Source organism: Camelus bactrianus, chromosome 6 (genome assembly GCF_048773025.1).
Source record: "Camelus bactrianus isolate YW-2024 breed Bactrian camel chromosome 6, ASM4877302v1, whole genome shotgun sequence".
Classification (NCBI taxonomy): Eukaryota; Metazoa; Chordata; class Mammalia; order Artiodactyla; family Camelidae; genus Camelus; species Camelus bactrianus.
In genome coordinates this window covers 19,523,457-19,549,942 of record NC_133544.1, presented here as the reverse complement: position 1 = coordinate 19,549,942, position 26,486 = coordinate 19,523,457, and the positions used below count along the sequence as shown (strand labels likewise).

Sequence of the window (26,486 nt, the reverse complement as noted above, 5' to 3'; positions counted from 1 at the left end):
GTGCCCAATAAATACATAGCAGTGAAAGGAAGAGGGGCTGTCTGAGATCTTGACTCACACCAGGGTCATCGTGAGCTTTATAGCAAGTGTCTTTTAAATTAAATGTTAAAAATCTCCTATTGTTCAAACAACAGGTTGAGACTGTTACTTTTGCTATCAATAAAGTCTTAGAGCAACAGTCAACCTATTGTTCAGAGGGGAAGCAGAAAGTCAATATAGTGAAGAATATAGAGGGAAGGAATAGTCCATTACCTGTCCTGTATCCTTCCCCTGCTACTGTGGGTAAGAACTTCACAACTGAATTTTCTTCTTCTCATTTCAGGTCTTCCCGGAATGTCAGCCCACCCAGGATGCGTATTCCAGGCAAAGTCAGATTTGTGTTGGAAATCTTGAAAGGACTAACTCAAGCATAGGAAAATGGTGGGAGCTGTGTTAACTCAGACGGAGGCTCCCTGAAGAGCGTGCACACAGGTCCTTGCTGACTTGAGCCTTAAGGCTGCCAAGGTTCCTGCCCATCTGTGGGAGATAGCAAAAATGGCCAGATTCTCCAGATTCTTCCTTTTTCTATCCATGTTCTTGGGCAGTCCCCTCCCACACTGACTCTGAGCAAGAGCGTGTGATTTGCTTTAGTCAAGATCAAATATACTGCAAGCAGAAACTTGAAAAGTGCTGTGTGCTGGGGCTTGCCCTCTTTTGCTGTACTTGGAACCCCAGGACCATCATGCAAATGAGCCCGGCGGGGTGGGGATGAGTGATCACATGAAGCAGAAGTAAGATACCCTAGCCAACCAGGCAACTGACAGCAGCAGACCCGTGAGTGAGCCCCTAAGGAGATCAGCTCAGCCAGCATAGACAAGGACTTGCTCAAGCTTGCCCAGACTGCTGATTTGCAGGATCTTGAGCTAATAAACAAATGGTTGTTTTGGGGGACCACTAATTTTCAGGCTGGTTTGTAACACAATAGAAGCTGATACATCAACTTCCTGAAGCTGGAGTTTTCAGCTTTCGCTCTGATTCTGTAAACAATTATACCCTTAAAATAAATTCCTTTTGCTTAAAGTTAGTATTCTGTTGCCTGCAATCAAGCTCCTCCGCTGTCAGGCAGGAGATAAATGAAAAGATCTTTGTAGGAACCATGGGCACATGCAAATTCCCAGAACCTTCCAAACTTGTCTGGTTTTTGAGCAAAAATATTTCCATTTCAGTGCTCCTCTCTATTCTCCCTTGCTCTTTCCACAAGGAAATAGAACAGTATTCTTCTTGCTTAAAAAATACAAGGCACAAACTTCAAATCCTGTAAGTTTGGAGGGAAGGAGCTTTAAGACTCTTATCCCAAGAGGTATCATCTTTGGCCTGGGTCACCCTGGCATCAACAGGTGGGAAGTGGATAGGCCCTGACTGCATTGTCACGTGGTCAAGAGGATGCACTCTGGCTCCAGGCTGGTTCTTATCCCGGCTACTCCACCTACAGCTCTGTGACTTGAGGCAAGTTACTTTACAAATGCATGAGACCTCAGTTCCCTCAACTATAAAATGGAGATAATAATGGTATTTACCTCCTAAGTTGTGGTGAGGACTGAGTTAATGTATTTCAAGTTTACATAGCAAACATTATACAAGTATTTAGTAGTATTATCACAATTAATCCTTAGAATCCAGGTACCCTTCAGGAAAGATTTTGGAAAGAAACATTTGGCATTGTGGGAGCTTTGATACAGCCATGGAACAGAAGGTTTTATTTCTAGCCCTTGCTTTGCCACAAACTCCCTGTGGTCTTGGGCACATTTCTCAATGCCATTTCCCCACTTAACATGGGGTAACCAACATCCCTGTTCTAGTCTGGAAGCACATATGAAATAATACATGTGAACATGCTTCTAAACAGTCAAACACGCTCAGCCACTGTTTGTTAAGTCCTAGGGTTATTTTTCAGATAGTGAGGTAGTTTTAGATTCCAAGTGAGTCCTACAATTTCTCACGCTGTGTGAGTGGGTCCTTGGTGGGCAGTTACTATATTTTAAAGATATAAGACCATAAAAATGCAGAATGCAATCTTGGAATAAAGACTTAGTTACAGAGATATTAAACCAAAATTTGTGTATCGAGAGGCTTGCTTGCACATCAGATCAAAGAGGCCATGGCCTTTTCAAAAGTCTCCCAGAGACCGTTCAGTGTTTCTGAAAAAGGAAATGAAATCAAATAACCAGAGAACAGGAGAAAGTAGAAAGGCAAGAACACTTTCATATGTTTACACATCCTGAACTGACAGATGTCCCTAAATTGACTCACCCCCCCGACTGTCCCTGGGACCGGGCTTGAGTGTTCTCTGCTTCAGCAGGGGGACAACTCAAGGTTTAAGGCCTGCTCAATCTAATGCACTCACGTGTGGATTCATTTTAAAGCACATCTGTTTCATAAATGTTCCAGTCACCATGTTCTAAGATAAATATTGGTTTGTTTCTATAATATAAAGAAGATGAAACTTTTTGATAATTTTAAGGAAAAAGTTGTATTTTAGAAAATTTGGATGATGCAGAAACACATACAGACGATTAAAAGCACCTGAATCTTGCTGCCACCTGAGATGATCAACGCCACCATCACGGTGTGTTTCTTTCAAGCTGTCTCACTCTGCACATGCACATTCATGAACACACACCTCTCTGCAAAGTAGGCATTTTTCTGCATATGCAGTTTTAGAGCCTAGGTTTTTTGGCTTAATATTCTTAGATGAGAATTTTCATGGGACAACATTCAAAACAAGCCATGGGGAAGACAGGAAGTGCCAGTAGTTGTTGGCAGGATCTGACCGAACTGTTAGTATGAGTATTATGTTTGCTAAAAGAGTTTGGAATGCAGAGTATGCAATATATTAACTCCAGTGCATGTATGCAATGTCTGGCCAGCTCAGTGGGGACGTGCAGGAGATGTGAAAAGTAGTAAGACAGTGTGATACTGGACAAAAGATGACCATTGCTGATGATCTGTTTCATGAAGTACATTTGACTCCTGTTGACATTTAAGTCAGGGATTTCATTAGACAGAGATGAGGTAATGGCATCAGGACTTCTATTTTCAAATCTAAAGCTTTTTGCCCGGCTGTGACACACTGAAATATTGACAAACATGCTGCCTTCTATTCTGTAAAAACAATAACCTTTGTGTCCTCACTGAGGACATTTCCTGGGGGTCAGATTGAATCTCCTCTGCAGCTGGACACACAGCAGATTGATACGTGTGGTCACTTGTTGCCTCTTCTTCTTTGCATATATGAGAGAAGGAGAAGTCCAGTGAAAGACATAAAACCAGAGTCATCTGCCCACCTCCAAGCCAGAAGCTCAGTTACACCAGGGGGTGGGGTGCACAAACAACATAAACCACAGAGGTTTGCTTCCTCAAAGACTTTTTAAGAGCATGCACCATACAGCACAGGAATTTCTACCCTATCTTCAAGAGCAGACTGTGGCAAATACACCAGCAGCATGAGTTTGATAAGGGTTGTGAGCAAATAAAGACTATATAGTCCCAAAAATATGTAAAGAGGAAGAATGCAACTACTCTAGATCCTTAAGATTTCTGATTAAGATTAAGAGGGGTGGTGGAGGCCGGGGGGATGGGTACAAAATATCTATAGAATGAGCGCAAAATTGAGCCAGGGAAACAGATCTTCATGGTGTTAGCTTTTCTTCGAAGTACTTGATCTGGGATTGGATTCTCTAACCCCCCAGAGCACTTGGTTACTTCTGGGGTGTGTCTGGAGCACCCTGCCAGCTTCAGGAACAGACTTCAGGTTTCAGGGCAGGAGAGGTGCCAGAAGGAGAGAGGGATAGTTACCCACCATGGCCGCCACCTCCCTCCGAGACAGCAGCAGCGGCAAAACTGACGCTCACCAGTCACGTGTCACATGCCAGGTGCTCTGCCCAGGGCTGGACCCACCGTCTCCTTTGATCCTGGAGGCTCCTACATGAGGTAGTTCCTCCTGTTACCCATATTTCATCCATGGGGACCCTGAGGCATACAGATTATGTGTTTCGACCAACATCACAGACAAGTAAGTGGTGGCACGAGGGCCTGAACCCCGGAGGGCCGAGGCCACAACCCTCAGCTTGACCCCAGCTCTGAGCCTGCAGCTCGACCCTTTAGGACACTCTTTAGGACCCTCTTTAGGACCCTCTCATCTAGAGCAAGTTACCCAATTTCTAAATCTCAGTTTCCTCAGTTATAAAAAGGATAACAACAATCTGGTCTATCTACCACGAAACAGTTGTGAGGACCAAACGAATCATGTGAGTGCCATTTGTCAAATACAGCATGCTCTACAATTTAAATTATTTTCACTATTTCTGATGAAAGGAAGAGAAAGAGGGCACTTATTTCTTCATTTTGAGGGGTTTTTTTGCATAGTATAAAAGTTTTCATTTTAATAATCAACATAAGGCAATGAAAATAATTGATATTCACTAGTAGCTACATTAGGTATTGAGAAAAAGCAGAAAACACTTGAGAAAATTGAGAAAAAATGTATCAGGAAACTGTGATTAGAAGGAAACAAAACAAAACAGTGATTATTTTGACAGGACAGAGACTTGGGCTCCTTGGGGGACTGTAGCTCTGGTGACAAAGTGGCTGTAACTGCTGGCAGGCAGGTGACACTTCCCTTTCTGGAAATGGAAATGAACTCTCACGGATTTGTAAATCTCCAGATAAGGACTTCCTGCTCCACAAAAACAAAGCATAGCAGCTGGAAATCACAGCCTATCTCTGGTCTCTGTTCCACACCCTCGAGCTGCCATTCTTGGTCTGGTCTAGGGGAGGCTTCTTCAGCTCCAGGCTTCTAAATAAACCCTCACTGTTTCAGAGACAACAGTGCTAGCATTAAAAGCCAAGGTTAGAAAGAGTTACCTCCTGGCAAAGACACCCTGGACTCAGGCAGGCCTGATCTGTGGGAAGTCATTAAAGTCCTAAGCAGGCCTGAAGCCCCTGATCTAAACCCCTGTCCCAGCACACATGGGCATGAGCTCTTTGTGTTTTTTTTCCAGAAACAGCCAGTAAGTTCCTAGAGAAGAGACGCTACAATAAAAAGCCTTTTGAACTGAATTGCACTGGAGGACCTCACCTAGGAACCCAAAGTTGGGACAGAAGGAAAAAATGGACATCTTCTGAAATTCAATGATTAAAGGGTCCACAGAGAAGAGTTCAGTCATCCCCCATTAAATGGTCTGTAAATGTGCTGCCCTCAGAGCTTTAGGAAATGCCCAAATCCAATCAAAGGTGACTTGGATATAATTTCAGAAAGACTTGCTAGGAATGGGTCTAAAGTCTACTACTCATAATCTAATTACATAGAAGTTTAAAAGCTTTTTTTTTTAAACATGTAATCCATGTTCACTGAAGAAAATTGAGAAAATACAGAAAAATGAAAGAAGTAATAAAAAGCACCCAAAGTCCCACCTTTACCACCAAAATATGAGGCATCTGGGCCGTTACGACAGCTGATGAAGGAGAGACTGAAAATAATGGCCCAAAGTGTTCAGAAGTTAACTGTCATGTGATACTAAACCATGCATGGTACCAGGATTTGGTGGTTATATATATATATATATATATTTCTGTCCTCTTAGGCAACAGTTCTGTACCTCGCAAGACTGTTATGGAAGTGTGAATGAAAAATACTGCAAGCCGTATCAGTAAACAAAGAATGCTGTGACCATCAGGTCATCAGTCATCTCAGGATGCAAATAAGCAGGCAGCCTGGCCCCTGCAGGGGTGCCCTCTGAGGGACATGAAAGCACAGGACACTGGCCCTAGATTGCAAGGTGCATGTCAAAGGAATGATTCCAATGAGCCCAGACCTTTGTGCCTTCCCATACACAGAAGAGTGCTAAATTCTTTAACTTGAGATGTCTGGTTTTCTTTAGTTAACAGTGATCTTTTAATGTTCTGACTACCTGGCCTTTGTTGTAAAAACTCCTATATATCCTGGCTCCTCCTGTACCTCTTCGGCGCGGTCCCTCAGACCTATCTGACAGGCTGTCATCTTGGGCTCAAAGGGGTTCGAGTCCTCAGAAATGTCCGCAGAATAAAACATAACTCTCAACTTTTAGGCTGCGCATTTATTTCTGTTGACAGAAGCTATCCACACATGCACAGAATGGTGTTGTACAAGAATATACTGTAAGACCATCTCAATAAATGAAAAAATAATCTGGTAAAATTTAGCACCCACTGGTGATTAAAAACTTTCAGCACACTAGGAATGGAAGATAATTTCTCCATCTGATAAAGGGTATATATACATATTTTTTTTTAAAAAGCTCAGCTGGAGCAATTAGGCATCCACATGGAAAAAAATGACCTTAACCTCTTCCTCTCTATATATACATATAAAAATTAACCTGAGAAGGATCATAGATGTATATGAAAGCCAAAACTATAACACTTCTAGAAGAAAACATAGAAAAATATCTTTCTGACCTTGGGGTAGTTAATATTTTCTTAAGACACAAAAAGAACTACCATGAAAGAAAAAAATACAATAAATTACATTTCATCAATGTATTTATCAAGACATCACTTAAAAAGTGAAAAGGAAAGCTAGTGATAAAAGACTTGTATGCAGAATATATAAAGAATTCCCACAAATCCATTAATAAAAAGATATATAACCCAATAAAAAAAAAAACAGGCCCTTCATAAAAGCCACGTGAATGACTATACAGCACATGAAAAGGTGCTCAACATCATTAGACACCAGGGAAATGTAGTTTACGCTACAATGAGATGCTATATACACCCCCACCAGAATGGCTAAGGATTAGAAATTGTGACAATATCAGGTGTTATAGAACACAGAACAACTAGAACACTCATATATTGCTAATAAGAGTATAAAATGATAAAATCACTTTGAAAAATGGCTTGGCAGCCTCTAATAAATTTAAACATTCACCTACCTTATGACCCAGCAAGTTTACGCCTATGTTTGTGCACAAGAGAAATGAAAAATATGTCCACACATAGACCTCTTCAAGAATGTTCATAGCAGCTTTATTCCTAATAGTTAAAAACTGGAAACACCCCCAAAGATCCATCAATAGGAGAATGGGGAAGCAAATTGTGTCATATTCATATAATAAAACACTACTATAGTGATAAACATAAGTGAACTATGGGACATGTAGCAAGATAATGAATCTTTAAGCCGCTATCTGAATCTCAAAAGTCACTATCACATCATCGCTCACCTAGGTCTCATTCATGCATTTAATCTCTATAAAGAAGATACTATTATCCCTCGGTTTTAATAATGAAAAAGATTCATAGAAGAAAAATTATATCCAAGATTATATTAATTCATTCAATACGTACTGGCATATACTGTTTGCCGACAGGCAGTGTAGCAGGTGCTGAAGATAGAATGTTAGCAACACTAGACCCAGGGCTTCCTCTACACAGTACTGCCAGGTAATGTGATGGGCTTGACATTTAAACAAACAATGAGTAAGACACTGTCATTATCTTTAAGAAGTTCAGAGTCTGGCAGAAGAAACAGGCAGATAAATAACTAATTGCAGTGCTGTAAAAGCAATTACAAACCAACACAGAGTGCCATTACAGGTATATATAAAGTGCTGTGTGACCCCAGAAAGGGAAATGACAGATAATTCTGCAGAGCTGATTGAAGCCAAACTGGCAAACATTTGAGTTGGGAACTTAACAGTAGACAGAATGCCTTCAGGCTCTGAGAAGAGGGGAAGGAGTTCAAGATTTGGAGCTAAATACACCTGGTTGGGATGCCATTTGTGACATACGAATACCCAACAACCTGAAGGGTGTTTGTAAGAACTGGAAATAAATACCTGTAAAGATGTAAGCACATGCAGAAGAAACTCAATTCACAGGAGCTTTTAGTTTTTGAACAAATAACTGGTGATGTTCATCTTGTCAGCATACATCTCCTACTTGAAATTTGTGTCAAGTCCATAAAGTCTCACCTCTCAATACAAGAATATGATTCACTTTCTGAGTCTAAAAACCTTAGGACTAGCTCTTAAACCCATGGGATTTGTTGGCTTTTGACCTTCCTCTTCCTTTGAACATGACCCGAGCCCCAACATATACCATGAGACTGTGGGTTAAGTAGAGTTGACTGTTTCAGTTTGAGTGGCTTAGGTTTTAGAAGCCAGGCCCCAAGGACATTTGGACCAGTGGGAGCAGCAGCCACTCTGCTGTGTGCCTCTTTGCACAAAACCACTCAGAACACACACTTACTCAGCTGCCTCTGCTGTGCCTAGCTGACAGCGATGCTCACTTTAATCTGCATCAGATCCCCCTATCAGCCTACAAATTTCCAGAACAGGGGCTAGCAGTAAGTACTAAATTAATCCGAGAGAGGCAGCTCTGTAAGGGAGGACCAAAGCGGCAGAACTTCCCCCGTATACACAGGCCCTTCCTGTAGCGCCTGCATCCAAGGTTCTCACGTAGATACTGAAATAGGCCCAGTATCCCTCCTGACGGCACAGCAGGTCGGTGCTGCTGCGTGTTAAGGCGCTTACGAAACAGGAGCTCAGAAGTTATTCGCAAGGCTGCCCGGCTCTTTATTGACATTTCCAGGCAAAGTAGAATAATTACAGTGAGAGTGACCAGGGTGCTGACCTCTCCTAACCACCTGGGTTTATGTGTGCACAGTTGACTGACAAACGGACGCAGAAGGGTATTTACAAGATTTAATCATCAGAGCAAACACTGCAAACAGCTCTCCAAGGAGCACGGCACACGGAGGGAGAGCTGGCTCGCCACAGGTAGGCTGGGGGTGAGGCCGCGAAAATTATTTAAGTTCTCGAAGCCTCAGGTTCCTCACCGACAACATGGGGACATGATGCTCTGCAGCATGTTGTGAGAGTGAAAGAATGTAGGAAGTGCCTGGCATAGTGTCTGCATGTAATGGGGACCTAGTAAATGGTTATTTCTGTTGTCATAATTGAAGTAAGGCAGGGCCACCTCTAGTTTGCAGGGAGTCAAGGAAAAGATACATGCTAAGAGTTGACTGTTGATTGTTTTGTTGGGTAGAGGCCATGTTAAAGGGCTTTTAGCCTGTGTACATGGAGAGGAGTTCAGTGAAGGGTGTGTATGACACAGAGAGAGAGACAATGAGGAAATGGGAGAATCTATACTGGGTGAGTGGAGGATATCAGAAGAGAAGCAGAGAAAAGCTTCCTGAATAAACGCACACATCTTGTTACTAGACTACAAGCTATTTGAAGGCAAGGCCCATGCTTTATTCTATTGTAGTGTAGCCCTGTTTCTAGTCACTATTATATGTTCCATCAGAGTCTACCGAAACGCCTGGCCCCAGCAGGCACTCAGGAAACATTTCCTGGACCAGCCCTGCACTCTAACTTGCGGGTGTGGCTGTGACTAAACACAGGAAAGGGAAACAGCAGTGGTGGCGGTGGACACTTGTCAAGCAGTGGCTCTGATAAGCAGAAGTGCCCTTTGTCCCAGCGGTCGAGTCACTACACCACCACACTGATCCGCTGCGACAGGTTCCCTTCACAACAGCAATGACACGAGGTCAATCCCCCAGCAAAGCAATAAAGCCCGAATGGAGGCTCCAAATCTTAACGCAGGAAAGGTCTGCCCACTTTGTCACCCTCTACCCTAGTGAGCAGATCAGGTGCATGAGATATTCCCCTGTTCCACCCTGGACTGTGTGTTCTACACAAGCTGCTTCCATTAATCCTCATGACAACCCTTTGGGAGGTAACAGTCATAGTTCACAGGTGAAGAAAAAGAAGTTCAGAGAGGTTAAGTAATTTGCCTAAGGCCAAATATCCACCAGCTTTCAAAACCAATGCCTTTTCATATACTTGAAGTACAACACACATACAGAAAGGCACACATAAGTAGAGCTCCGTAAATTTTTGCAAACTGAGCACGTTCACGTAACCAGCACCCAGATCAAGAAACAAGTCCCCTGTACCCATTTCTCATCCCTCCCCGCCCCACCCCCAATGGTAGCCACTATTCTGACTTCTCCCATCTCTAGGAGCTTTACCCAGAACACTCTAGCCCACAGTAATCTCTTCTCCCATTGAATCCTTGGGTTTTTCTTCTGCGTACCACCCATCTGGAATTTCCCAATACTATCCTGTAGCGTCAACTATTTATTGTTTCAAATATCTTGTCTTTCTAATTATTATTATAAACTCCTTGAGGCCAGGGTTTTACATTTCTTTACCGTCCCCTAGCGCATCTAGTATGGAGCAATTACTCTATAATATATGTACCCAATAGTTATTTTCTGCTTTCTGCCTATCTGACACTGTTTTAAACACTTTCCCTGGTCTCATTTAATCTTCCCAACAACCCGAGGAGGTAGGCACTGCTATTATCTTCCTTTTACAGATGACAAAGCTGAGTCACAAAGAAGTAACTTGCCCAAGTCAGGGAAGGATGGAGTAAGGTTCAAATTTATGGAGTAAGGTTCAAACTGTTACTCCAGGGCATGCATGGATTGGAGACCTTTCATTCTTCTGTTCTTTTTATAAATATTTTATTAAAGTATAAAACACACGTAGAAAAAAACCCACATAAACCACACAATTAAAGTCCAACGAGTTTTCACGAAGTGAAGATACCTAGGTAACTCATGGCTAGATCAAGAGACAACGTGGCCAGCAGCCCAGAAGACCCCTTCACGCCCCATTCCAGTCACTAACTACCCTCCCCTCGGGGTGCTCACTATCCTGCCTCCTAATACTATGCACTAGATTACCTGTTTTTAAACTTTACATAAATGAATCATACAGTATGCCCACTTTATATTCACGAGATTCATTCATTTTGCTGCATGTGGTATATTAATTTCTGTGTTGTACTCAGGTGTGTGAATGTGACATAATTTATCCACACTCGTGTTGATGGACAGTTGACAGATCCCAGATTTGGTAACTATAGCTACTGCTTCTGTGAACATTCTTATACATGGCTTTTGGTACACGTCTGCATGTATTTTTCTTGGGTACATATCCAGGCACGGACTTGTTCTGTCACTGAGTATGCAAAAGTGACTATACCAGTTTACACTCTCATCTGCAGTATTTGAGAATTCTGGTTGCTCAGCATCCTTGCCACTTGATATTGTCTGTTGTTTTCATTTTAGCTATGCTGGTGGGTGTGCAGTGGCATCATACTGTGGCTTTAACTGAGCTTTCACTGATGACTAATGAAGTTGTTTATCTTTTCTTATGTTTATTGGTCATTTGGACATCCTCTTTTGTGAAGCACCTTTTCAAGTCTTCTGCCCACTGAGTAGTCTGCTGTTTTGTAGAAGTTGATTTGTCCAAGTTCTTTATATGTTCTGGATATGAGTTCTTTGTCAGATGTATCTATTGTAAATATCTTCTTTCACACTGTGGCTTATCTTTAACTCTCTTAATAGTACATATTGATTAGCAAAGGGTCATAATATTAATATAGTCTAATTCATCAGGGGTTTTTTTCCTTTATAGTTAATACTTTTGGGATCTTAATATGCATTTTTTAGGGACTGTCTTATTAGAGACTCAATGCTGGGACTGTCAGTTAAGGTTCCCTGCCTTCTGGTAGCCACATGAGCTAAGCTTAGCCCCTGTAAAGCTCTTGCCCTGGAATTTGACTCTTTTTCTAAAATAAAATTGAAAATGATTATCATTCACTCATCACTTTGGTAGCACTGGAAGAAACCATCTGCAAGTCTTTGCCAGAGAACCAAATGCCATTCTAGCTCCTGTCCTTTCTGCTTCTGGCTTTTCAGCTTGATTTCTCAGCTTTCCCCTCAATATCATGAGCACACCCTCCTCTCCAACCCCCATACCCTTCCAAGAAACTTCCCTTTTTTATTTCTAGTTAGCTAGAGTCTGTTTCTGTTGCCTGCAACCAAAAAATCCTATTGATTCCTTCCTTCACTTTCTCTATGTTGACATTCTCTCTCTATTTTTACATATGGCACTAAGCACAGAAATACAGCTTGATCAGTCACACTGTACAAACAAGAAATGTCACCTTCTTGAAACTCAGTCCTTATCCTTTCATGATTTCAGTATAATTTCTAAGAACAATGAGCTTCCTGATATCCCAGAGCTGGCTCTGCCTTGACACTCATCACATTAGGACAAATGATGGCATTTTCAACTCATTGGCTTTTAGAGAAATGAAGATGGGGAAATCTAGCTAAAACTGGACTTTTTCCAATAAAGCAGATAATAAAAAGGCACAATAGGGCATGAACCCCTTAACAAATTATCAAGCAAAGACAGCTCTGCAGCTGTGCCTAAACACGATAATTGCTATATTTTTTAGGTGGCAGCTATAATAACAAGCACTGATAATTTAAATGGAAGAGCAAACAATGCTTTGGGTGGAATATTGTTCAAATAAGGAGCACTTCTAAAAATCAAATTTATCCTGAAAAGCCAATCCACAGAAACACTGGCTGCTATGCCTGGAATCATCTCAATGATCCCTCTCTTAGACCCTTCACATTTCACAAAATATGAGCAGAGGCCAACATTAACAAGAAAGATTTTTTAAAAAGAAACAGAAGTTATGCACCTCCAAATGAATCTAAGATAGGGAGGCACACACATTATCACATGGATGCAAAGATAACATGAGGCATTCTGGATTACATCTTTGGGAAGTGTTTTCAGAACCTGCGGCATTGTCTTCAGCATGGCCTGAGTGGTGGCAAATCTTTATCCCTTGACGTTGACTGGGTTTGATTTTTTTCAAAACAGTCAAAACTCAGAGTCAAAGCCACTGAGTAAATTTGTGTAAATGTATTCCTTTTTTTTTTTTTAAGAGACAATAAAACATAGCAGTTAAGAGTACTGACTTTTAGAGAAATCTAGATTCTAACTGACACTTGCTGCTGTATGATCTTGAACACAAGACAGCCTATTTGAGCCTCAGTTTTCTTATGCCTAAGAAGAGACTAACGAGCAACAAGAATTTACTCTATAGCACAGGGATAAATAGTCAATATTTTGTAATAACTAAATGGAGTAGAATGTATAAAAATATTGAATCACTATGTTGTACACCTGAAACTAATATTGCAAATTGACTATACACCAATTTTAAAAAAAAAAAGGGATTGGCAGTCTATCTGATGGGTGTAGCTTGTAAATGAGATAATGTTATCTGAAACTATTACATCTTTAGCTTTCATTATTATGACTAAGGAAGGAAAATGACTTTTGTCTGTGGAATGTAAATTGGGTCTGAAAGGACTTCCCAAACAGAAGTTTATGAGCTTTATGCACTAGCATAGTCATTTGTGAGTGTCAAGACTTGAGCTGTTCCTGGATGTACGCAATCCAGCTCAAAACCAGAAATCATTGTTAAAAAGATGGTGAGCACACAAAACACAAACACAGAGTCCATGTACTAAAGCTGCGTCACAGATGTGTTTCTTGGTGTCCGGCAAGGGCTAGCCACTCATGCTCTAATTTGGGGTTCCTTCCTAGCAATTCATGGGAGGTGAAGGAAGCCATGAGGACAGGGTGACTTTTGGTGCAGGGAAAAATGAAAGAACTGGTGGAGGGAATAGACAATTCCCAAGGGACAACCAGATTCACCCAGAGACATGTTTTACCCATAGATACACTGAGGGACTTACTGCGGGAGGATTAGGGACAGAAAGGCTGCTTTAATAGGCAAAAACCAGAATTTCAAAATTCAGAAGGGCTAGTTTCTAGGGTAGTGCTAGCCAGGCAGAACAGACTGGTGTTCTGATAAAAAAGCTTTATATGGTTCAGCGACTGTATTAACAGCCTTTCCTTGGTGTTCGACTAAAACCCTGCTCTGCCCTGCTTCTGTGCACACATAAATAGGTCGTCAAAACACCCACGAAGTCTTGTTACCTTGACCCTTGAGCCTCAGTGTCCTTATCAGTAAAATGAGGAAACTCATAGTCCTATCCAAATTAAATGAGATCTCATGAAAAGCTTTTATTACAGTGTCTGGCACATAGGAGTTGCTTGATAAATAACAGTTATTATTATTGTTGGCTTTAAACAAAAAAGAGATGCCAAATATTGAATCTGAACTATTAAGAAGATAATAATTTATAGACTGAGAGAAAAATTTAGTCTAGTCTGGAAAATTCTAGAATTTGCTAAATCCTGGTTTAAGTAATTGCTATTTTTTCTTGAATGTATACTTTCTCAAAATACATTCTCTATACCTTCTTGTTTATCTACATCTATCTTAGAATTTTACTTGGTTAAGAGAACCAAAAAAAAAAAAATCAATTATCCTTGAGAAAATCTATTCATAAACATCCAGGTCTTGTGCTCTGCAGATCTGGATCTGCTCTGATCATGACTGTACGAAGGAATAGTCTGGACGAGATAGCCTTCAGAGGGAAAAACAGGAACTATTCACTTTGTCATCATTGCCTGTTTCACATAAGAGGCAAATGTGTGTTTCCTACAGAGAGTCAGGCATAAATGTGCTGAAGATGGGAAGAGACTGGGTCAAAGGTGTTACTGTCTTGTTTGAGAATCTCCCACATTGATGACCCCCTCACATTTCAAAACGATGGCTCACAAATCATTTTACATCCATGGTCACTTTGGAGGAGCAATAAACCAAGAGACCACATATTCAGGGCCCTGAATTGGGGCTGGAAGACCTGTCCTTCTGCCACTTTGAGAATTCATTTAAGATGTCGGGGGTGGGGAGGGAGTGGATTAGATGATCCTGAATTTGTCTTGTCTTTAAAACCCCGTAATTCATATCCATTCTTCTACCTTTTTATTGTGAAAGAAAACAGTGTAAGCCACCTCACTTTCACTAGAACCAAGGATACAACATTGCTTTGATGAGACACAAATGAAAGAAATGATGAAATAAGAATTCAAGTTAAAGATAAAAAATACATACAGTGCCACCCTGCAGTCATCACCAGAGAGCTGTCTGCTCGCTGTGTGATGTGTCGCCTTGACACACTCTTTCTCTCTCATCTATGGCAATGATAGAAAAATACCTTTGAATCCTCAAAATGGGTCATTTAATTCTGTTGCCAGTAGATGTAACTGGTGTCCAGGTTCTTGTCCCATACAGAAAGAATTCAGAGACAAGATGCAAATGTTAAGAAAGTAAAGTGAGGATTTATTAAGGGATGGATAGTCCACTCTCAAGGAGAGAATGGGCAGGCTCACGTGAGCAACTGCCCTGAGTTTCTTTGGCAAGTTGGTTACATAGAGTATAAAAATGAATGGGTGGGATATTCACTGGGGAGGGAAGGATTTGGGGTTATATTCCCTGATTTTCTTTTCAACTCCACCTTCCCGAAGGGAGGAGAGATTTTTGTCCTTAATCTGGATCGTAAGTGTCATGGCATGATGGGTACTTCTAATCTGGCAAGGCTAAAATTATTGAAATGAGGGCATAATAAGAAAAAGGTTACATTTGGACACTGGACATTCTTGCCTTTTCTTACCTTTCTTTGTTGGCCTCCAGGCTGCTCATCACCCCAAAAGGTGTGACCACTTATCAGCCCAGAGGTTCCTGCTTTTCTTTCTCTTCTCAGGGACCCCTGTTGTTTACATGATGTAGGGGCTGTTTATTAGGTCTGTGCCCCTCCTTTCTGTCCAATTCCTGCCATTTGGCCTGCGTCCCCCTTTCTCTGCTCATATCTAGCTATCTGCCTGCTCTAACAATTCCAACTTACGAACTGTCAAGACTAACCAGAGCTGCAGACAGAGTGCCTCCTTCCCACTCACTGTGGTCAACAAATGAGCAATAGGTAGCCTCAGGGGCCGGTGGAGAAGTTTAAGTTACACAGGACTGAGAAGTCTAATTGGCCTCGAAACAGCTGACAATCCAGGTATTATTCATGAGCTAATCACAGCTAACATTTATTGAGTACTTACTACATGCCAGGCCTTAATGCTATGTTCTGTATACACACATATATACACACACATATATATACATATATACACACACATATATATACACATATATATACACACACATATATATACACATATAGTCTCATTAAATATTTGATTATCATGCCTATTCTGTGAGTCAGGAAACGAGGGCTATGGCAGCTCAGGGTCCTGGCCGTGCTACTCAGTCAGATTGTGCTGACAGCCCTTCCACAGTGGAGAAGAACAGGAAATCTCCTGTTTCCTTTCCCCTGTGCCTTTTTTCCTGGTCCAGTAACTCACATCCTTTTCTCTCAAAAAGTCCTTTTTGAGAGAGGACATCCTTTCCTGAAAGTCCTGAGAGACTGGACGGCTCCAAAAATTTGATAGTTGACTTGCTCTGTAATGTTTTTAGAAGTGTTTTCCCCTAAGCACCAAATGGTTTGACAGCTACCTCTGTCTTCCATGATCAAGTCAACTGGTACCACTGATTCTCAGCAGAGCGCTTCTTCTGTGTAAGGCATGATTCATGGGTTGGAGCTGAACAGCAACAAGTGCATGTAAAGGACCTGGGGGACAGAAGAAAGCGAGCCTCGAACCTAGATGACCACTTCCTGGGAGATGGAGCTGAATTTGTGTTCCTTTTTGTATTACACCTAGTTTTGTACCCCACCATCAACAGGTAAAGAAGTAGAATGGCACACGGGGAAGAGCAAGGGGACAGGAGGGCGCAGAAGAACACGGGCGCAGGTTTCCACTGCCCCCATTCCTGCCCGACCACCTCTGCTCTGCTCCCTCCCCTCTGCCGCCCTGGACTCCTGCCCTGATACTGAGAAGTGCCAAGTGTCAAGGGGCAAAGGAGAAAAGAAAAGGCTGAACTATCTATCTCTTTATCATAATAAAAACAGTAACAATTTTTTAATTCATACTATGTGCCCAGCACTATGAAAAAAACTTTTTTTAGTTGATCTCACGTGCTTCTCACAAGAACCCTATGAGAGAAATGTTATCATTAACTCCATATAAAGAGGAAGAAAATGAGGCACAAAGCGGTTAGACAATGTGCCCAAGGTGCCCAGTTAGGAGGCAGTAGAGCTGAGATGTGAGGGGCTGAAAACACTGAAACTGAAAACAAAGGGATCTGCTTTATAAGGATTTAAGTGTTCATTTGTTCCTGACAGCTCTAGAAAAAGGCAAATCACTAGGAAACCAAGGAATTGCTTATAGCTGACCTGCTCTGGAACTCACTAGCCAGGGGACATCAGATAGGACAGCACCATATTCCCACATATCATCTTTGTTGTGCATATTGTTGAAACTGGAAAGGCCAATTTACATTGCCCGGTGAGACACAGGAGCCTTATGGCTTAGCTGCTTGTTAACCCAATACAGCTATTTCCTGGTCTTTGGCCAACAAGGCATACCATATTGTCTCTGCCTAGGTAAGAGAATTAGCAGAATGGATGGATGTGTGTGTGTGTGTGTGTGTGTGTGTGTGTGTGTGTGTGTGTAGGATTTATGCAGTGTAGGCACAAAGCCCATAGGCACACCTTGCATTCTTGGCTAACATCCCTTCCTCCCCATAAAGAAGAGAGATTATGTGACTGTTTTAGTCATTCTTCTCTTCCTGAAATGGCTTTGGGAGGGATACAGTCTGGCTGGGGTTTAAGCTCCCAACTGGCCAAGCATAAAGGTGGGCTATACTGACACCTCTGTGTCCATGCGTGTCAGCGAGAAAGGGAAGCCTGGACAGCTATGCAGGGAAAGGCTGTCCTTTGCCATTAAAGCTGAACTCCCTAGGGAGAGAGAGGATCAGAAGAGAAACTTGACCCATCTCACCTGCCCATCATACTCTCTCTATTCCTATTTTCAAGATAAACTGAAGCTGCTGTGGCTTTTTGAAGCTACAGATTTCATGCTTTCTACTGAAACTTAATTAGTAAAACTCCGCTAAGCCACTTCCCCTACAAATTGCAGATTCAGTGGGACCAAAAGGAGTTGTATCTTCTAATGCAGTCTCTTCCCCCCACGCCTCCTGCATCTGGCTGAGGAACAGCCATCACACCTCCAACCTAAGGAATTCTTCCTCTGCCCAGCTGGCGTCACCCAGACTGGGCTTGCTGTTTAAAATCAAATTGCCCCCGGCTATTTAATCATGTAATGGCTAGCTCTGGTTTCATGATGCATTGGTGTGTATTGATCATAACCACTGGGTGACAGGAATCTGCCAATCCCTTTGAGAATGAGTCCCTCTCTGGTTTTGGAAAGCAAAGAGGTTTCTGGCCTCCAGTCAACTTTCTGTGTATTTGTCATCACCTTTTGGTAGCAAACTCTTTGTACCATTACTCAGCACTTCAAGTAAGGATTCTGTTTAAGAAACATGTCCTTGCTTGTGAAGCCTGGCAGTCCAAAAGGACACTTAGAGGCAAATTATTTAAAAAGACACAGCCCCACGCTTTCACTGCTCTGCTTGTCCCTGCCTCCCTCCCTCCTCCTGGTCTCTTTCTCCCTCTCTCTCTCTTTCACTTTCTTTCTTTCTTCTTTCATCCACCACTTCCATTCTATATACCATCTTCTAAAAATCTCCTCCCAGGGCCTGGCTGCATTTCATGGATTCCGATACACAAGACTCACCAGTCCAATCAAGGAAGACGAAGAGCTATCTAATGATCTGATCAATGACAAGAACCACCCAGGGCTTTGGTCTTGTTTTAATTTCTTGCAGCATATCTTGGGTGTGGAGTGGGATGGTAGAGAAGAGAAAAAGGGAGCAAAGATCTGAAGACCCCCAAGGGCAGAGGCTGTGATGAAATCCTCTTGCACCCCCCACAGAGCCCAAAGCAGCCCCAGACAGCAAGCATTCATGGAGTGGCTTATACATGCAGAACCAAAGGGGAACGAACCGTTGGGTGCTTGCCTCGAAGAGCCCTCAGGCTCAGGGAGAGAGGAGGAGTTAAGGGGGTTGCAAATTCTAAGATTTCAACAAAACCAAGGGTTTTTCTACTTTTAAAACAACTGGAGTACTACTTTTTGTGTGTGGGGAGAGACATGAAAGAAGTCTTACAAATGTCATCCAAATCTTTCATTTTATATGCAACAGAATGGAAATCCCTGTGTGAGCTGCCCCAGGCCTCTCCAGCTACGACTAGCCCCTGGGCTGCTGGCTCCCAGCCCAGAGCTCCCACGACACACTGTGGACCACATGGCAGCTTCAGTGGCCACAACGGACAGAAAAACAGTGACAGGACTCAGAGACATAAAGATCCAGGGCTTATCCCATATTCAAATAGTATGTATCTAGTTAAGGATAAAGGTTTTTAAACTGAGCTTTCAATAAAAAGAACCTGGGGGAGGGGAGGGTGTAGCTCAGCGGCAGAGCGCATGATTAGCATGCATGAGGTCCTGGGTTCGATCCCCAGTACCTCCAGTAAAATAACTAAGTAAATAAATAAACCTAATTACCTCCCCCCAAACAAAAACAAAACAAAAAACAAAATGTTTTTTAAAAAATAAAAAGAACTCAATGCTGCTTGTGAAGAATGGCTCGATCCCGTACAAGGTATTTTTGACCCAAATGTATTTGTAAACCAGGAACAAAGAGTGAGCCAGGCAGATATCCCCATCTACACGCAAAGCGAAAACAAGATGTAGAAGTGCTAAGTGGTAACAGCAGTGTGGCGATGTGATCAATCAATCCCCAGTGGTGTTTAAGGTCTAGTGATTTCATCCATTAGCCCAGCGAGAACTACAATTAGCCTTAAACTCTGCTCATCACCACCCCTGAGATGACACAGAGCAGCAGCCCTGAGTGACAGGCGGGGCATTTTTTAAGTGTCTGGGAAGCCTCCTAGGAAGTCAGCAGCATGGAGCACCTTTCTCAGCAGCTTCCCATTTTCTTTCCTCCCTCTACGGCACTGCTGCCCCAAGTTAAAAGCCAGCACCTCAACTTCTCTCTCCTGGTGAGCTAGTCCTTCCCTCTGAGTGAACAACGGAGGCACAGAGTTGATTAGAAGGGCGGGCAAATGCAGAGGGAAAAACTACATCCTGGTCCATTCTGGCATCTCCATACTTAAGGGGTGAACACGAGCAATAATCGAAGAAATGAACTCTCACTCTGCTCCTTAAGCAAGGGTAGTAAGAGCACGTTACCAGAATGCCTCCTAAGAAGGGAGAAAAAGATTCTATTGACTGCAGATCAAACCTCAATTCCTTTCTTCTCCTCACACCTCTTTAGGGGATAAAAGGTTGCAAATGTCTCTCCAATCAAAACAAGATCTCTCTCTGCCTTTCCGTGATTCTTAGCCCCTGCTTTGTGTTGGCCTCTTTGTCTCTGCAAAGGAGCTGCTTCGTTGAAACATCATAGAAAAAAACAGTTGTCTCCCAGACAATGAAGTCGCCTGCACACAGGCATTTCCAATGTAGGCAGGCGACAATGCCGCAGAATTCTCAACCTGTTGCTATAGTAGCAGAAAGAATGTGATTCCAGCAGCTCTGCAGAGATCCATATCCAAATCCCACCAGCTCCCAAAGAGAACATTAACCCTTCCCTGCCCCCTTTCAGGGCAGAAACACCTGGGAAGAAGTCTACATTTTTCTGAGGAGCTGGAGATTGTTTTAACATTCACTCACTCATTCATTCATTCATCCAATGGCTATTTATTTAATGGCATTCTGTTACGTTGGGTGCTAGGTTTTCAGTGGCAGACAATTCAGACATGGCCTTTGATGTTAAGCAGGAGGAAGGGTAGGATACAAAATCACTGTTCAAATAACAGTATATCATGTAGCATCAGTATTATATGGGAGACACATGAGGTTTTCAGCAAAGCCATCACCAGCATGGAAACAACCTATCCAAGATAAACAGCTTGTACATTAGCTGCTACAGATCCTATTTATCTGGGGCCATTGCAATTATTTGATTGTTTCCATGTGTTAATTTGACAAAAATATCACACACACAAAAATGCCTGTTCCAATCATATCGCGCCTCCTGCAAAGCATTAAATCAAATCGGTGGTCCATATAAAATAGCAACAGCATTTTGTTTGTCGGAGAACCATTGCAAGCAACTGCTGAACACCAGGGAAAAGAAATAGTAGGTGAGGGCTCAGAAAATACATGACCTGAGGACCCTGGGAGGACTTCTACACAGTCCTCACCCCAATTTATTTCTGTGGTCAAGACAGTAATGAAGAAATCTCAGGAAACACAATGTAGAAATGACCTATAATCCAGCTTACTTTCCCCACCATTGTGGTGTGGAAATCTCATGTTATTGAATACCTTCCTGCTAGACTTCCTTGTTTCCCATGGAGCATGAATACCAGGAGGGCGAGGTTTCTCAGGAGGATAAACTCAGGAGGTAATGATATCCTTACATGCTTTTTGTGAAACAAGGCAGTATCAATCAGATTGCCAAACAAAAGCTGAAAAACCAAGAAGACAGGTTGCTAATCTTGGTTGGCTAGTTGATAAGGTCTCAGGAAGGTTACATAATCCTTTGTCCCTCAGTTTCCTTAGAGGTATATCTGATACACCACATAGATCCAAAGGTACAGAATGATCAATAGTAACGCCTATAAGTCAGTGGCCTGAAATCAAGTACTCCATTATTATTCCTAGTAACACTGTAAAACACGGGTTTCTGCCCTGGAGAATATTTGAGAACCTCAATCACCTTTTGGAACACTGGTTAACCATCTCAACCGGAGGCACAGGCTTTCACGAAAAAACAAACAACAAACAAAAAAACCCACATCAGGGCAAGAGGGGCCATCAGGGAGGGTTTCACCCAAATCTCTTTAAACCACAGCAACTGGCTGGGCCAGGATGAAAAGAAAAGAATGCTGCCTGCCATTCCAGTTCTACAAGGATCAAGCCCTTAGCTACTGCAGTCACCCACCAACAGTGCACCCCGAGGGGAATTCAGGATGGAAAAAACAGGATGCATTCTGTGCTTTGGAAATACTAGCCCCTAGATAGTTAAGATGCATATTTAAGGGAAAATTTCAGTGATTCCAGATTCTTGCATCTTCCCTTACATAGAAAAGCACTAAAGTCATTAACTTGAGATGTCCTTTGTGATTAGCAGGAATCTTCTGAAGTTTGAGTACAAGTTTTTTTCAACCAAAAAAAAAATCATATATATCCTGGCTCCTCCCCTACCCTTTCTTACCCCTTCTTCAGAGCTGAGAGGCTGTCTCCCAGGCTATAGTCCTCAGTAAGATCCCTAAATAAAATTTAATTCACAACATTTATATTGTGTGTTTTTCTTTCAAAGGAAAGGGAAAAGGTCCTAAGTGTTCAGACTAGATGGAAACTGGTTTCTTTTTGCTTGAGAAAAACTGATGATAGCAGAGATGTTGTGTGGTCTAAAGGAATGACTCCACCCAAATAATGCCCATCCTGGAAATAAACAACCAAACCCAGTGACTCACACACAGAATGAAAATGGAGGCATTTTGTCAGAATTCCAGGGCCACCTCTGTACCTATCAAGTTTGAGGTACCTGTGGAAATCTTCTCCCTTTAAAATTCCATCTGCTAGATCATAGTAGCAAAGAGTCTGATGCTTACTTCAACATTACAAGGAACAGGCTAGTCCCAGAAGATGGACATTTTTTACTGCTTGGTTACTCTGGGATCCAACTACCACTTCACCAGCTTTTCTAAGCAGGAAAAAGTACAGCCCCCTCACATGCCCCTCTTCCACTATGGAAGCTTACTTTAGTGGCCCAAATTCTTCACCCTTCTCAGAAACATGACCTTGCAGTTTCTCCCTGCAAACATTTATCTCCCTTCCTTTTGACAATGGACTTGGCCATTGACTTGCTTTGGCCAACAGGATGTTAACAGATTAAGGACATAATCAGAAGCTTGAAATGAGCTTGCTCATCGAGGCTTGTGTTCTTGTATCTCTGCCATCATCATGAGAAGAACATGCCCAAGCTAAAAGCTGGCCCCAGGGGGATGAGGGACATGTGGAGTAAAGTCACCCCCCAAGCAAGCAGAGCCAAGATCAGCTGATTCTCCCCACCTCAACCTGCAGACATGAGATTAATAAAAGCACATTGTTATATGTCACTGAGATTTTGTGGTTGCTTGTAATGCAGCATTACTGTAGCAACAACTAACTGATGTATCCACCATAGTAAAAATTCACCTATAGTTTATGAGTTAAAACACTGTTTTGCTTTGTTTTCTTAATGCATAAGAAGCAGTGGATTCTCTTGATAGGTACAGAGGTGGCCCTGGAATTCTGACAAAATGCCTCCATTTTCATTCTGTGTGTGAGTCACTGGGTTTGGTTGTTTATTTCCAGGATGGGCATTATTTGGGTGGAGTCATTCCTTTAGACCCCCCAAGTGAGACCATCAGGTCTTCAAAGCAGCATCCTATTACATCCCTAATGCCCAAGATTTATTCATGAGATCCATTCCATGTCCTGAATCCCAAGGGATACGATGGTAAACAATACACAACTGCAGCCATCAGTCTGCACCTGTGAATGTTTTCCCATCCAGGATCAAGTCAATGTGCTTTTGTCCAAAGATGATTATGAAGTTTACTTACACACCTGGAAGGATACCAAGTCAGTAATGGACTCTGAACCACGTGAGTGTTCTTTGCCTAAGTCAGATGAACTGGAATCATCATATCTTTCGTTAATGAAAGGGACTGACAAAAACCATTGGATTACTGGTTTTCAATCTTAGCCAACCACCAGAGCTTTGTAAATGACAGATTCCTAGTTCCCATCTATAGATATTTAGTTGAATACTCTGGCACAAGGCCCAGGTGTCTATGTTGTTTAAAGTGTCTCAAAGTAATGCTGAGAATTATAAGAATTGAGCACCGCTCCCCATATCAAATAGAACTTCTCTATCCAATTATTGAATCTCCCGTGCTAAGTTGCACTAAGTACTTGTGATGACATTAGCAGAGTCAAAAGTGAACACAGAGGGACTGTTTCCAGATGCCCACATGTATCCATTAGTTACTATTAGCATAATAAAAGATTCCAGAACTCAGTAGCTTAAAACAGTAAGCACTAATCATTGCTTATGAGTCTGTGGATCTGGATCAGTTTGTCTGATCTCTGCTGGACCCACTCATGTGTCTAAGGTCAGCTGGCTGGTCTAGGATTGCTTCCCTCACGTGTCTGGTATGAGATCACTATCAGCGGGGGTGAAAAGCGTCTCTGGGCCACAGCAAATGGGTCCAGGAGTGTACTTATGGATTCTAAGGGAGCAAGCAGAAGTGGGCAAGGCTTCTTAAGACCTGCGCTGGGGACCAGTACACGAGCACTCCTTTACTTCTGCACATCCTATTGGCCAGAGTAAGTTATGAGGCCAAGCACAGATTTTAGGGCTGGGGAAACAGACTCCACTTGATGAGAGAAGCTACAAAAATCATATCACAAGGGACTAGATTCATAGAGGGAAATAACTGGGGCCGTTTTTGCAATCAATTTATTACACAGCTTAATGGGAAAAAATATATATATCAGCTCCAGCCAAATGTGATTTCTAAGTGTGAGCCAAAGTTTTCACCCGAAACTCATGAAGTTACCAAATCCTCAGGCTGACGTTTCATTGGCTAGTCCTCATTTCTCCTCCTGCCTGCACACATACACACACGTCTTAATCCTCAAGATCTTGGTCTCAAACCAAAGCAAGAGAAATCTATTTACTCTCAGCACATTTTATTTTATCCTTTGAGGTTTTTAAAGATGATAAGGATGACATGCCACCCCTTATGAGCATCTGTTCAGGGCAAATCTCTCTGTGATGTCTTTTCCTGGTTTAGGATGTGCCTACAGATGCAGTGTGACTGCATGATCACCAGGGCTACATCCTCCAAAGGACACCACAGCATTAACACGAAGAGCAGCGACACATAAGAAATAGTACAGAAAAAAGACAGCACACAAGAGCAGCAAATAACCTTGAGGAGCAGGAAAGTGGTGCTCACTGAAGATTACAGGCTGAGGCTAATTATATTTTAGCCACCAGCTGCTGGCTAAGCCCTCTTCATTTCGCTTCCCTCCTTCCCTCTCTCACCCTTGCCCTGACTGTGACCATTCAGGAAATACACTTAACTATGGTGGCTGAATCCACAACTATTTTCCCTGACTCAGGCCCTAAGATGTGTGCAGCCCGACTGGGACATAGCAGCAGGTATCAAAGCATGCCACTACGGTGCTGCTTTCTGTGTTTAGAAAAATGACCATGACCTTTTGGTTAACTCCACTCCAAGTCTCTAAACACCTGCCTGTGAGACATGGGACAGGAGGAGGTGGTAGAGAAACAAACTGCAGAAACCAGAAAATACAGGATGGCAGAGAAGTGGCCAGGGCTGGGTTGTGCCTGAAGGCTCTTTGGACAGTGTAAGAGAAAGCAGAAACTGCTCAAATGCAAGGCTGTCTTAAGGGCACGGTTTGGTTCCTACTTAATACAGCGAGCTTTCATTCTGCTTGGTAGGGTCACTGCTTCAAAGACTAAGAAACAGAGGGAGATGAAAACCACAATGAGATTTTTTTTAAATGATAAATTCACCATAAAGAAGCCTCCAAAAAGCCATATTCAAGAAGATATTGCACTCAGTTTATGAAGAAATTCTAGGGAGTTCTGAAAACGTGTAGAATAGGACCCTATAGGAAGAAACACTGCCCACATGCTTCGGAACTGTATCCTAACCCTGGGCACTGGATCTGGGGGGGAAGGAGGCTTGGTAGGAATGGTGATGTTTTTATACCATAACCCTTAGTATCCAAAGTGCAAATGCCTATGAGGGCCAGAAACGCTCTCAATGCTGTTAACTCCATGGGTGGCTTGGAGGCGCATCTGTTTTTCAATCAGAACGGGAAAAAAGTCACAAAAATGTAAACCTCGCATCTCCAGGTAGGATCATCATAATAATGCTTCCCACCCCCATCTCTTGCTCACTTGGCAACAAAATAAGTGGCGTTCATGGATTGTCTTCTCATGAGCCGGCTGACTGAGCTGCAGTCAGTCCACACTTTTGATTAATTAGCCAAGGGGACATCTGGGCTGAAAGCAAACTACTGGCATTATCACCGCAGGAACGTTGATCATGAGAGTGATGAGGAATTGCTGATTTCTATTCAGCAAAAGCTATCCTGTACTTTTCTGAAACTTAGAAGAGGAGCATGTGAAGTACAGGTTGCTCCTGACAAGAGAATCCTTCCACTGCCCCTCACGGCAGGAACCTGGGCTGCGTTCGCAGACACCTGGGCACCAGCCAAACCATCACCTGTGTCTTGGAAGTGCCTCTGGCTTGGGCAACTTCTTGGAAGTGCCTTCTGGTTTGTTGTTCTCCTACAAAACCGCTCAGCTCATCACCTTCATGCGCTCAGGTAATCAGGACAGAATTCCCCATGGCTGTTAAAAGGATAGGGCCGTCTCAAATCCACTACACTAGTATCCAATCCACGTGGCACATCCACAAATGGTCTCTTTCCTACCACATTTTTCTTGAACGCTCCCTAGGGATTAATGTCTGGGGGAGGCCAGGACCCAGAGGGAGCAGTTTTACTCCT

The 26,486-nt window shown here is 42.5% G+C and overlaps 1 protein-coding gene and 1 long non-coding RNA gene across 5 annotated transcripts in view; one reads left to right on the top strand and one right to left on the bottom strand.

The window, feature by feature from the left end:
• Window positions 1-6,103, top strand: part of LOC123617103 (uncharacterized) — a 53,007-nt gene extending 46,904 nt beyond the window's left edge. Inside the window, exons 3-4 of the long non-coding RNA XR_006725171.2 lie at window positions 323-1,485; window positions 5,040-6,103. This is a non-coding gene — a long non-coding RNA (uncharacterized LOC123617103). The remainder of the gene's footprint in view (window positions 1-322; window positions 1,486-5,039) is intronic.
• STON2 (stonin 2) overlaps window positions 1-26,486 on the bottom strand; it is a 139,698-nt gene that overhangs the window by 26,888 nt on the left and 86,324 nt on the right. The window lies entirely within an intron of this gene.